The sequence below is a fragment of the Balaenoptera physalus genome (genome assembly GCF_965194825.1).
Source record: "Balaenoptera physalus genome assembly, chromosome: 6".
Lineage (NCBI taxonomy): Eukaryota > Metazoa > Chordata > Mammalia > Artiodactyla > Balaenopteridae > Balaenoptera > Balaenoptera physalus.
The window spans coordinates 122046170-122059183 of record NC_138885.1 but is presented as its reverse complement, the minus strand read 5'-3'; the positions used below and the strand labels follow the sequence as shown (position 1 = coordinate 122059183).

General features: G+C 36.2%; 1 long non-coding RNA gene across 1 annotated transcript in view; it reads left to right on the top strand.

Annotated features, from left to right (window-relative positions):
- Positions 1-839: 839 nt before the first annotated feature.
- Positions 840-13014, top strand: part of LOC309663067 — a 524929-nt gene continuing 512754 nt past the window's right edge. The window contains exon 1 of the long non-coding RNA XR_014265094.1: positions 840-11698. This is a non-coding gene — a long non-coding RNA (uncharacterized lncRNA). The remainder of the gene's footprint in view (positions 11699-13014) is intronic.

Sequence of the window (13014 nt, the reverse complement as noted above, 5' to 3'; positions counted from 1 at the left end):
TGTATTTTTTATCATCAAGTCTGGTAAGGAGAGACCAGGCCTCAGGTTCCAAAAGCTTACCTGGTTGATCCCCAGGCTACCACCCATGGTCTGAATGTAACTACAAAGTTCAATTTCATCGAAAGTAGATATTATACCCTTGGGACTTTACACAACTGAATAGTCTAGGAAGACTCTCAACAGAAAATTACAGAACAGGTTTCTCCATATTTGAGTATGATTTTAAGTTTTGGGTATCCGCACTTGTAGACAATGTAATGTTTTGAACTGGCTGAGACTCTGGAGCTCATTTATTTATTTATTTATTTATTTAACATCTTTATTGGAGTATAATTGCTTTACAATGGTGTGTTAGTTTCTGCTTTATAACAAAGTGAATCAGTTATACATATACATATGTCCCCATATCTCTTCCCTCTTGTGTCTCCCTCCCACCCTCCTTATCCCACCCGTCTAGGTGGTCACAAAGCACTGAGCTGATCTCCCTGTGCTATGTGGCTGCTTTCCCCTAGCTACTTATTTTACATTTGGTAATATATATAAGTCCATGCCTCTCTCACTTTGTCCCAGCTTACCCTTCCCCCTCCCCGTGTCCTCAAGTCCATTCTCTGTGTCTGTGTCTTTATTCCTTTCCTGCCCCTAGGTTCTTCAGAAACAATTTTTTTTTTTTTTTTTTTAGATTCCATATATATGTGTTAACATATGGTATTTGTTTTTCTCTTTCTGACTTACTTCACTCTGTATGACAGACTCTAGGTCCATCCACCTCACTACAAATAACTCAATTTTGTTTCTTTTCATGGTTGAGTAATATTCCATTCCATATATATTCCATTCCATTGCATATATGTGCCACATCTTCTTTATCCATTCATCTGTCAATGGATACTTAGGCTGCTTCCATGTCCTGGTTATTGTAAATAGTGCTGCAATGAACATTGTGGTACATGACTCTTTCTGAATTATGGTTTTCTCAGGGTATATGGCCAGTAGTGGGATTGCTGGGTCGTATGGTAGTTCTATTTTTAGTTTTCTAAGGAACCTCCATACTGTTCTCCATAGTGGCTGTTATCAATTTACATTCCCACCAACAGTGCAAGAGGGTTCCCTTTTCTCCACACCCTCTCCAGCATTTATTGTTTGTAGATTTTTTGAAGATGGCCATTCTGACCAGTGTGAGGTGATACCTCATTGTAGTTTTGATTTGCATTTCTCTAATGATTAGTGATGCTGAGCATTCTTTCATGTGTTTGTTGGCAATCTGTATGTCTTCTTTGGAGAAATGTCTACTTAGGTCTTCTGCCCATTTTTGGAATGGGTTGCTTGTTTTTTTGATATTGAGCTGCATGAGCTGCTTGTAAATTTTGGAGATTAGTCCTTTGCCAATTGCTTCATTTACAAATATTTTCTCCCATTCTGAGGGTTGTCTTTTGGTCTTGTTTATGGTTTCCTTTGCTGTGCAAAAGCTTTTAAGTTTCATTAGGTCCCATTTGTTTATTTTTGTTTTTATTTCCATTTCTCTAGGAGGTGGGTCAAAAAGGATCTTGCTGTGATTTATGTCATACACTGTTCTGCCTATGTTTTCCTCTTAGAGTTTTATAGTGTCTGGCCTTACATTTAGGTCTTTAATCCATTTGGAGTTTACTTTTGTGTATGATGTTAGAGAGTGTTGTAATTTCATTCTTTTACATGTAGTTGTCCAGTTTTCCCAGCACCACTTATTGAAGAGGCTGTCTTTTCTCCATTGTATATTCTTGCCTCCTTTATCAAAAATAAGGTGACCATATGTGCGTGGATTTATCTCTGGGCTTTCTATCCTGTTCCATTGATCTATATTTCTGTTTTTGTGCCAGTACCATACTGTCTTGATTACTGTAGCTTTGTAGTACAGCGAAGTCAGGGAGTCTGATTCCTCCAGCTCCGTTTTTCTTTCTCAAGATTGCTTTGGCTATTCAGGGTCTTTGTGTTTCCATACAAATTTTGAAACTTTTTGTTCTAGTTCTGTAAAAAATGCCATTGGTAGTTTGACAGGGATTGCATTGAATCTGTAGATTGCTTTGGATAGTATAGTCATTTTCAAAATGTTGATTCTTCCAATCCAAGAACATGGTATATCTCTCCAACTGTTTGTATCATCTTTAATTTTTTTCATCAGTGTCTTATAGTTTTCTGCATACGGGTGTTTTGTCTCCTTAGGTAGGTTTATTCCTAGGTATATTATTCTTTTTGTTGCAGTGGTAAATGGGAGTGTTTCCTTAGTTTCTCTTTCAGATTTTTCATCATTAGTGTTTGGAATGCAAGAGATTTCTGTGCATTAATTTTGTATCCTTCTACTTTACCAAATTCATTGATTAGCTCTAGTAGTTTTCTGGTAGCATCTTTAGGATTCTCTGTATAGAGTATCATGTCATCTGCAAACAGTGACAGCTTTACTTCTTCTTTTCCTATTTGGATTCCTTCTGTTTCTTTTTCTTCTCTGATTGCTGTGGCTAAAACTTCCAAAACTATGTTGAATAATAGTGATGAGAGTGGGCAACCTTGTCTTGTTCCTGATCTTAGTGGAAATGGTTTCAGTTTTTCACCATTGAGGACGATGTTTGCTGTGGGTTTGTTATATATGGCTTTTATTATGTTGAAGAAATTTCCCTCTATACCTACTTTCTGCAGGGTTTTTATCATAAATGGGTGTTGAATTTTGTTGAAAGCTTTTTCTGCATCTATTGAGATGATCATATGGTTATTATCCTTCAATTTTTTAATATGGTGTATCATGTTGATTGATTTGTGTATATTGAAGAATCCTTGCATTCCTGGGATAAACTCCACTTGATCATAATGTATGATCCTTTTAATGTGTCATTGGATTCTGTTTGCTAGTATTTTGTTGAGGATTTTTGCATCTATGTTCATCAGTGATATTGGCCTGTAGTTTTTTTTCTTTGTGACATCTTTGTCTGGTTTTGGTATCAGGGTGATGGTGGCCTCGTAGAATTAGTTTGGGAGTGTTCCTCCCTCTGCTATATTTTGGAAGAGTTTGAGAAGGATAGGTGTTAGCTCTTCTCTAAATGTTTGATAGAATTCGCCTGTGAAGCCATCTGGTCCTGGGCTTTTGTGTGTTGGAAGATTTTTAATCACAGTTTCAATTTCAGTGCTTATGATTGGTCTGTTCATATTTTCTATTCCTTCCTGGTTCAGTCTTGGAAGGTTGTGCTTTTCTAAGAATTTGTCCATTTCTTCCAGGTTGTCCATTTTATTGGCATATAGTTGCTTGTAGTAATCTCTCATGATCCTTTGCATTTCTGCAGTGTCAGTTGTTACTTCTCCTCTTTCATTTCTAATTCTATTGATTTGAGTCTTCTCCCTTTTTTTCTTGATGAGTCTTGCTAATGGTTTATCAATTTTGTTTATCTTCTCAAAGAACCAGCTTTTAGTTTTATTGATCTTTGCTATCATTTCCTTCATTTCTTTTTCATTTATTTCTGATCTGATCTTTATGATTTCTTTCCTTCTGCTAACTTTGGGGTTCTTTTGTTCTTCTTTCTCCAATTCCTTTAGGTGTAAGTTTAGGTTGTATATTTGTGATGGTTCTTGTTTCTTGAGGTAGGATTGTATTGCTGTAAACTTCCCTCTTCGAACTGCTTTTGCTGTATCCCATAGGTTTTGAGTTTTCGTGTTTTCATTGTCATTTGTTTCTAGATATTTTTTGATTTCCTCTTTGATTTCTTCAGTGATCTCTTGGTTATTAAGTAGTGTATTGTTTAGCCTCCATGTGTTTGTACTTTTTACAGATTTTTTCTTGTAATTGATATCTAGTCTCATAGTGTTGTGGTCAGAAAAGATACTTGGTATGATTTCAGTTTTCTTAATTACCCAAGGCTTGATTTGTGGCCCAAGATATGATCTATCCTAGAGAATATTCCATGAGCACTTGAGAAGAAAGTGTATTCTGTAGTTTCTGGATGGAATGTCCTATAAATATCAATAATTCCAACTTGTTTAATATATCATTTAAAGCTTGTGTTTTGTTATTTGTTTTCATTTTGGATGATCTGTCCATTGGTGAAAGCGGGATGTTAAAGTCCCCTACTATGATTGTGTTACTGTCAGTTTCCCCTTTTATGGCTGTTAGCATTTTCCTTATGTATTGAGCTGCTCCTATATTGGGTGCATAAATATTTACAATTGTTATATCTTCTTCTTGGATTGATTCCTTGATCATTACATAGTGTCCTTCTTTGTCTCTTGTAATAGTCTTTATTTAAAGTCTATTTTGTCTGATATGAGAACTGCTACTCCAGCTTTCTTTTGATTTCCATTTGCATGGAATATCTTTTTCCATCCCCTCACTTTCAGTCTGTATGTGTCCCTAGGTTTGAAATGGGTCTCTTGTAGACAGCATATATATGAGTCTTGTTTTTGTATCCATTCAGCCAGTTTTTGTCTTTTGGTTGGAGCATTTAATCCATTTACATTTAAGGTAATTATTGATATGTATGTTCCTATTACCATTTTCTTAATTGCTTTGGGTTTGTTATTGTAGGTCTTTTCCTTCTCTTTTGTTTCCTGTCTAGAGAAGTTCCTTTAGCATTTGTTGTAAAGCTGGTTTGGTGGTGCTGAATTCTCTTAGCTTTTACTTGTCTGTAAAGCTTTTGATTTCTCCATGGAATCTGAATGAGATCCTTGCTGGGTAGAGTAATCTTGGTTGTAGGTTTTTCCCTTTCATCACTTTAAATATGTCCTGCCACTCCCTTCTGGCTTGCTGAGTTTCTGCTGAAAGATCAGCTGTTAACCTTATGGGGATACCCTTGTATACTATTTGTTTTTTTCCCTTGCTGCTTTTAATATTTTTTCTTTGTATTTAATTTTTGTGAGTTTGATTAATATGTGTCTTGTCGTGTTTCTCCTTGGATTTATCCTGTATGGGACTCTCTGTGCTTCCTGGACTTGATTAACTATTTCCTTTCCCATATTAGGGAAGTTTTCAACTATAATCTCTTCAAATATTTTCTCAGTCCCTTTCTTTGTCTCTTCTTCTTCTGGGACCCCTATAATTCAAATACTGGTGCATTTAATATTGTTCCAGTGGTCTCTGAGACTGCCCTCCATTCTTTTTATTCTTTTTTCTTTATTCTGCTCTGCAGTAGTTATTTTCACTATTTTATCTTCCAGGTCAAGTACCCATTCTTCTGCCTCAGTTATTCTGCTATTGATTCCTTCTAGAGAATTTTAAATTTCATTTATTGTGTTGTTCATCATTGTTTATTTGCTCTTTAGTTCTTCTAGGTCCTTGTTAAACATTTCTTGTATTTTCTCTATTCTATTTCCAAGATTTTGGATCATCTTACTATCATTACTCTGAATTCTTTTTCAAGTAGACTCCCTATTTCCCCTTCATTTTTTTGGTCTGCTTGGTTTTTGCCTTGCTCTTTCATCTGCTGTGTGTTTCTCTGTCTTCTCATTTTGCTTAACTTGCTGCGTTTGGGGTCTCCTTTTCACAGGCTGCAAGTTCATAGTTCCCATTGTTTTTGGTGTCTGACCCCAGTGGCTGAGGTTGGTTCAGCGGGTTGTGTATGCTTCCTGGTGGAGGGGACTGTTGCCTGTGTTCTGGTGGATGAGGCTGGATCTTGTCTTTCTGATGGGCAGGACTGCATCCGGTGGTGTGTTTTGGGGTGTCTGTGACCTTATTATGATTTTAGGCAGCATCTCTGCTAATGGGTGGGGTTGTGTTCCTGTCTTGTTAGTTGTTTGGCATCGTGTATCCAGCACTGTAGCTTGCTGGTCGTTGAGTGGAGGTGGATCTTATTGTTGAGATGGAAATTTCTGGGAGAGCTTCGCCATTTGATATTATGTGGAGCCGGGAGGTCTCTGGTGGACCATTGTCCTGAACTCGGCTCTCCCACCTCAGAGGCACAGTCCTGGCACCCGGCCGGAGCACCAAGACCCTGTCAGCCACACGGCTTTTGGGTAGTCTGAGGTCTTCTGCCAGCATTCAGTAGGAGTTCTGTAGGAGTTGTTCCACATGTAGATGTATTTCTGATGTATTTGTGGGGAGGAAGGTGATCTCCACGTCTTACTCCTCTGCCATCTTGAAGGTCTCCCCCCTGGAGCTCATTTAATCCAAGATCTCCATTTTAGAGATGAGGAAATGAAGACTCCAAGAGGTCAGCTTACTTGACCCAGGTCAAAGAGATTAAGTGACAAAGCTAGCACAAGCCTAATGCATTGTCATTATTCTATATAGCATCTTGTTATACTATACCTTATTTAAATATAAATGCTCACTTTTTGTGAGTATACCCAAACTCATACATCATTTTTTATATGTTCTTTATATTTCATGTGCATAATCATACTTTCTGCAAGCATTTGCAAATCAGACCAAGTTATTTCTATTGAAGATTTTGATAATTAGATAATCAGCTCTGGATATGAAAATGGGTGGCCTTGAGCCATCTGGTCTTGATTGTAAATTAATCTTAAAAGGGTGAAGATAAATAGGATTCCAGATGAAAAGAGATTAGAAGAAGCTCACCATCTTCTGGTGTTAAAAAATAACACATACTCATTCAATTGGCTGTACAGAAATTTTGTGCATATTCATATTCTTTGTGTTTGGAGAATTTTATCTCCTATAAGAGTCATAGAATATTAGACATCACAGAGTACAGTTGCTTTATTTTTCAGATAACAAAACTGAGGCTGATTGAAGTTAAATGAGTTTCCTATGGTCATTTTACTGGTTAGTGGAAAGGAAGGCAATTATCAAGTGGTGGACATTTTTAAAAACTTTTGCCAAGTATTTTCATAGATATTTATTTTTCATTATCTATAATATCAATATTATTTTCCACATCTAATCTCTGAAGAAACAGGTCTTCAGAAATATTTCTAGTTGTTGGGTCTCAAAAATACATCTGTTAATTCTAAGATGAAATCCTTTTTACCACCACATATACTTGAGAAGAGGTGGAGCTTAGATTCAAATTCATGTCTTTTGATGCCCAATTTTTGGACATTATTTTAAATGTGGATATTGCCTAAGGTATTTTACTTTTCACTTAAACCTACTGATGTGATATACTTCTAAAGAGGTAATGTGGCAAACTGAATATGAACATGTAGCATATTATTCCATCTGTTTTATTGGTGGAGGTAAGAACTGAGTTTGGTCTAATGTCTTTAAAAGCTCTGGTCAAACAACGAAAATTCCTACATCAACAGATAATACTTAAAAGTAAAGGTCTGAAATCCGCTTTTAAACTTAATATCAAATACAACGTCTTTATAAATAATCTTTGTACTGGGGCAAAATTGTCACTTGTATTCTGTGTTATATTTACTATGTGAACTTTTTCTTTGGAGGACATAATTTAACCTATTATATATCCAGATCTATGTACTAAACATGTGTCACAGGCTGCTATACTAGCAATTATTTTAAAATAGAGCACACATCTATTTTTTCAAAGTCATCTGCTCTGCCAACTTGTGTTCAGTCAACATAAAATGAATTGGACTCCATGACCTTTCAATGAACCATATGATTTTGTTACACATATTAGTTTCAAAAGGATTTACTTTTACAAAGACATTCTCTATGTGTAATACTATATAGGTAGGGGAATTTTAATGGACATTAAACATTTAGAGAAAGGCATTATGCATAATATTTAAAATAAAATATATTGATTATCTATGATATATTTTTCAACCAGATGCACAGCAGTTTTATATAGGAGAAAACGATTTTTATCAACAGTGATGGTTGGAACATGGCATGAGCCAAATCTCTCATCTAATTCTATATACATAAGAATGCTCTAGACATTAAATATTTGTGACAAAAACCCCTGAGTTTTGTTATGTGATTTGAAAAATGACTAGTTAAGTAATAAAAATATTTTATTTTTAGAAAAAAAATATATACACACGCATATTACACACTTGCATACACGTATCTCAAGGATTACAACTGAGTGAAAATATTATGTAAGGAGGTCTATGGTCATTTCAGGGAAACATTGCTCTCTTGCCAGTTTTTTTGTGGGTGACCTCAACTCAGAATGACCCCTAATTATAAGTCCTCAGTAAACAGATATCATTCATTTAGTCTAAGGCATGGATAAATTAGGATATAAACCAAGAATTCCAGCCCTCTCCCATCATAATTAATTACATAAAGATTTTCCATGCCTATTCAGCCAAGGAACAAAGAGGGGTCCAAAATGTTTTCATAAATTGAAGTGTAAGAATTCCCTCCTAGGTATGGGATAATTGCCATTGGCAAATAATTTTTTTTAAAAGTCAATAAGGGTAAGGCTGGGTTTGAATCTGTTTCATCAAACAGTGAAGTGGTTTTCACTCCATGGTCATTATCAATAGCCTGAGAAGTCAGGGAGTGACAGCAAGAGGGGAAAATGTATCATAAATTAAATAATAAGAAATTATAACTAATATTTACTGGGAACTTCCTATGTACTAAGAATTTTGTTTCTAGTATGTTTTCAAGAGCTTAGAAATGACATTTATAGGAAGGAGAGGAAACTTTAGGAGTGTGGTTTCCAAGTGTTCCAAAGAGCCATTTTCCAAAAAAATTTTAAAGACTCTCCAGTGTGATAGGACTCATATTTTATTATTGGTGGAATCATAAAACAGCATGGCAAAAAGCTACTTTGAATTTTAGTAATGCTTTTAAATGAATTTGTGTTGTATAATCACAATAACATCTGTATAAATTTTTTAAAAATTACATATATTTCTGTATGATATAAGGAGTTTTATATATCTGATATACACACATAGGGTGCAGATACATATATTTACAGTACATATAGATAACTATATAATAATATACATATATTTTTATGATATAATACATAACAAATACATATAATGTATAACCATGCATTTAAATGAAATATTATTTATCCAGTTATTCTACATTCAGTCTTAAAAAGTATATGAATAACTATGCCTTGAAATAACCTTGAGGCCATCCAAGGTGAGAACCTCTGTTTTTGTTTGTGTTTTTTCTCAATTGAATGTTTTTCTATTTATTTTATTTATTTATTTTTTACATCTCCATTACATTTTTTTAATTCAATTTTTAATTTTTATACAATTTTAAAGGTTACTTTCCATGTATAGTTATTACAAAACATTGGCTATATTCCCAGTGTTGTACAATACATCCTGAGCCTATCTTACACCTAATAGCTTGTACCTCCTACTCTGCCACTTCTATATTGCCTCTCCCCCTCTCCCCACAGGTAACCACTAATTTGTTTTCTATATCTGTGAGTCTGCTTCTTTTATGTCATATTTACTAGCTTGTCACATTTTTTAGATTCCACATATAAGTGATCTCATACAGTATTTATCTTTCTCTCTCTGACTTAGCATAATGCCCTCCAAGTCCATTCATGCTACTGCAAATGGCAAAATTTTGTTCTTTTTTTTTTACAGCTGAGTAGTATTCCACTATATATACACTACAGCTTCTTTATCCTTTCATCTGTTGATGGACACTTAGGTTGTTTCCATGTCTTGGCAATTGTAAATAGTGCTGCTATGAATATTGGGGTACATGTATCTTTTCAAATTAGTGTTTTTGTTTTTTTCAGATGTATACCCAGGAGTGGAATTGCTGGGTCATATGGTAGTTCTATTTTTAGTTTTTTGAGAAAACTCCATAGTGTTTTCCACAGTGGCTGTATCAATTTACATTCCCATCAAGAGTGTACGAGACTGGTTGGGAGTCCACCTGCCAATGCAGGGGACACGGGTTCGAGCCCTGGTCCGGGAAGATCCCACATGCTGTGGAGCAGCTAGGCCTGTGAGCCACAATTACTGAGCCTGTGCTCTAGAGCCCGCGAGCCACAACTACTGAAGCCCGCACACCTACAGCCTGTGCTCCACAACAAGAGAAACCACCATGATGAGAAGCCTGTGCACCGCAACGAAGAGTGGCCCCCGCTCGCCGCAGCTAGAGAGGGCCCGCGTGCAGCAACGAAGACCCAATGCAGCCAAAAATAAATAAATAAAAAATAAATAAATTTATAAAAGAAAAAAAGTGTACGAGAGTTCCCTTTTCTCCACATCCTTGCCAGCATTTGTTATTTGTGAGAACCACTCTTTTTGAAGGTGGAATTTTACTATAACTTGGTGCCTTGTCTCATCAATTCATGTACAGCCCCGACAAGGTGCAAAACGTGTTTTCTATTTTGCTAATTTCACAGTTATTTTATTGAAATTTTTTGCATTATTCTTCTTAGGAAATGTCAATGTCATTCATTAAAGGCTTCCATTCTCACATGAGATAGGCTTTCCCTTATATTAATTCAATTTCCACTATATCTTAATATCTCCATTTCTATATTTTAAAAGTATATTTTCTTTTTAATAATGACATTGAAAAGGCAGGGATTTCTTAGAATCTTTCAGTATTTCTACTTTTTTTTTAAGCTTCTTTTGTTCAGCCAATCAGGATTTTCTAACTATATGTGTGACTATATGTGTACAAAAGCATTACATTTATGCAGCAAATATAATTTCCACAAAGATTGTCTTTCTTGACCTTCTCATAATTTTCTCTTTGGAGAGTTTAGTTTTTTAAGGCTACTGAAATAAGCTTTCTTAAAATTATTTTTCCTATTTATTTCCCTACATTTTCTAAAAAAATCCTTACTTCTATCTATTTATGAGCACTTCTTTTTAGGTTGTACCTCTTACCTAAAGTTAAATACTGAATGTCAGTATATTCTGATTTTCCCTGAAGAGTAGCCCATAGCTCTTCTCCACCTCAGTAAAGAATGTAGACTTTAAATAAATAGGTAATCAATGTACATAAGTAAATGTTGTTCTATGGAGACCTTTTAAAGTAAAAAGGACTCTCATATACCTGGAGAGATTCAATTATCACCTGGTTTGAAAGGCAAATGACATGATCAAAGTCACAGGATCCCAGAAAGAGAAAGAACCTTGGAAGAAAATTTAGTGATGGATTTCAGTTTATTACTTTTGGAGTCATGAAGAACAGATCTATTCTCTCTTTCTTGTGACAGTCTTATAAGAATTTAAACCCCACAATCATGTCTCTTTTCTAGTCTAAACACCCAATCTTATATGACATGGTTGCTAATTGCTCCCCTCAAGCTCACTTTAGTTAATTGCTGAGGACTGAATGAAGCAAATTTATCACGAGTGGTTGGAGAGTAGCAGTATAGATAAGGACCATCACCTCCTTTATCTAGAAACTAGACCACCATTAAGGCAATCCAAGAAAACATTACGTTCTGTGGCAGACGAATCACATCATCCACTAATTATGATCTTGTTAGCCTCCCCCCTTTCACTCTGTACTTGTGCAGTTTCCCACCCATCCCCCCAAACCCTTGTTCCATAAAGCCCTTGGATTTTCTCTAAGAAAAGAGACTGGGCTTCCCTGGTGGCACAGTGGTTGGGAATCTGCCTGCCAATGCAGGGGACACGGGTTCGAGCCCTGGTCTGGGAAGATCGCACATGCCGCGGAGCAACTAGGCCCCTGAGCCACAACTGCTGAGCCTGCGCTCCGCAACGGGAGAGGCCGCGACGGTGAGAGGCCCGCGCACCGCGATGAGGAGTGGCCCCCGCTTGCCGCAGCTGGAGAAAGCCCTCGCACAGAAACGAAGACCCAACACAGCCAAAAATAAATAAATAAGTATATTTAACAACAAAAAAGAAAGAAAGAAAAGGGACGTGTACTTTCTTGTCATCTGGGAGTTCTGAGACTGGGGAAGGTAATTTTCTAGACCTCAAGAGGAAGGAAGGATTTCCATTCAATTCTTTTGAACTTGAAACTCAATTGATAGGATAAGAATGAGAATTACAGATACTTTGTCTGGTCATCCCTTCAGCCCACTACCTATTTGAATCAATATATCTTGGATTGTCTAAATTAGAATTCTGAAAAAGATAATGCATTCAGACTTGGGTTTAGATTTTATTTCATGGATCCATGAGAAATGATGGTTGTATATTATCCTGAGAGTCTAAGTGGTTTTCCTGGTCAGTCCTGATGATTTAGCACTTTCACCCTGCAAAACTCTAATAAATAAAATCCCTATGCCTGAATGATTTGATCTGACATCGTGAGTAAGCAAAATGTCTTCATAATTAATTGTATCCTTCCCAGGCTTCTCTACTTCTGCAGCATATAGGTACAAACCCACACATTAATTTGTGCAAAAACTTTCTAGTGTAAATGTGTACATGGATGTATAAATACATCTGTACAATGGAAAACTGTGCTTTAGCTGTTTCCTCCTAATTGTGTGTTCAGTTTTTTCTTGCCACTTACAATTGAATATCTTCTATATTCATGAAAATTCTGTGAAGCATGTTTGAAAAATCATTTACATTCAAACACATTGAAATGTATCTCACTATTCTCATATTTGTGTCATCCATTGCACTATGTTTTTTTTTTTTTTAAAGATGATGGCCTGTGATTTTCTTTTTTTTTTTTTTTAAGAGATTCCACCAATTATTTATTTATTTATTTATTTATTTATTTATTTATTTATGGCTGTGTTGGGTCTTCGTTTCTGTGCGAGGGCTTTCTCTAGTTGCGGCAAGTGGGGGTCACTCTTTATCGCGGTGTGCAGGCCTCTCACTATCGTGGCCTCTCTTGTTGCGGAGCACAGGCTCCAGACGCGCAGGCTCAGTAACTGTGGCTCACGGGCCTAGTTGCTCCGCGGCATGTGGGATCTTCCCAGACCAGGGCTCGAACCCATGTGCCCTGCATTGGCAGGCAGATTCTCAACCACTGCGCCACCAGGGAAGCCCCAATAGCACTATGTTTTTACTGCCACCTGGGATTACTTAATAATCCAAAAAAGGAATGAAAGCAATATGATATCTAATTATTCCACTGGTAAGGAATGTTTGTATCAAGCAAGCATAAATGATTCTCATCATGAGAAAACATGTTTAATGTGAAGGTTAATATCTAAATTGGGGGGGCGGTGAGCGAGA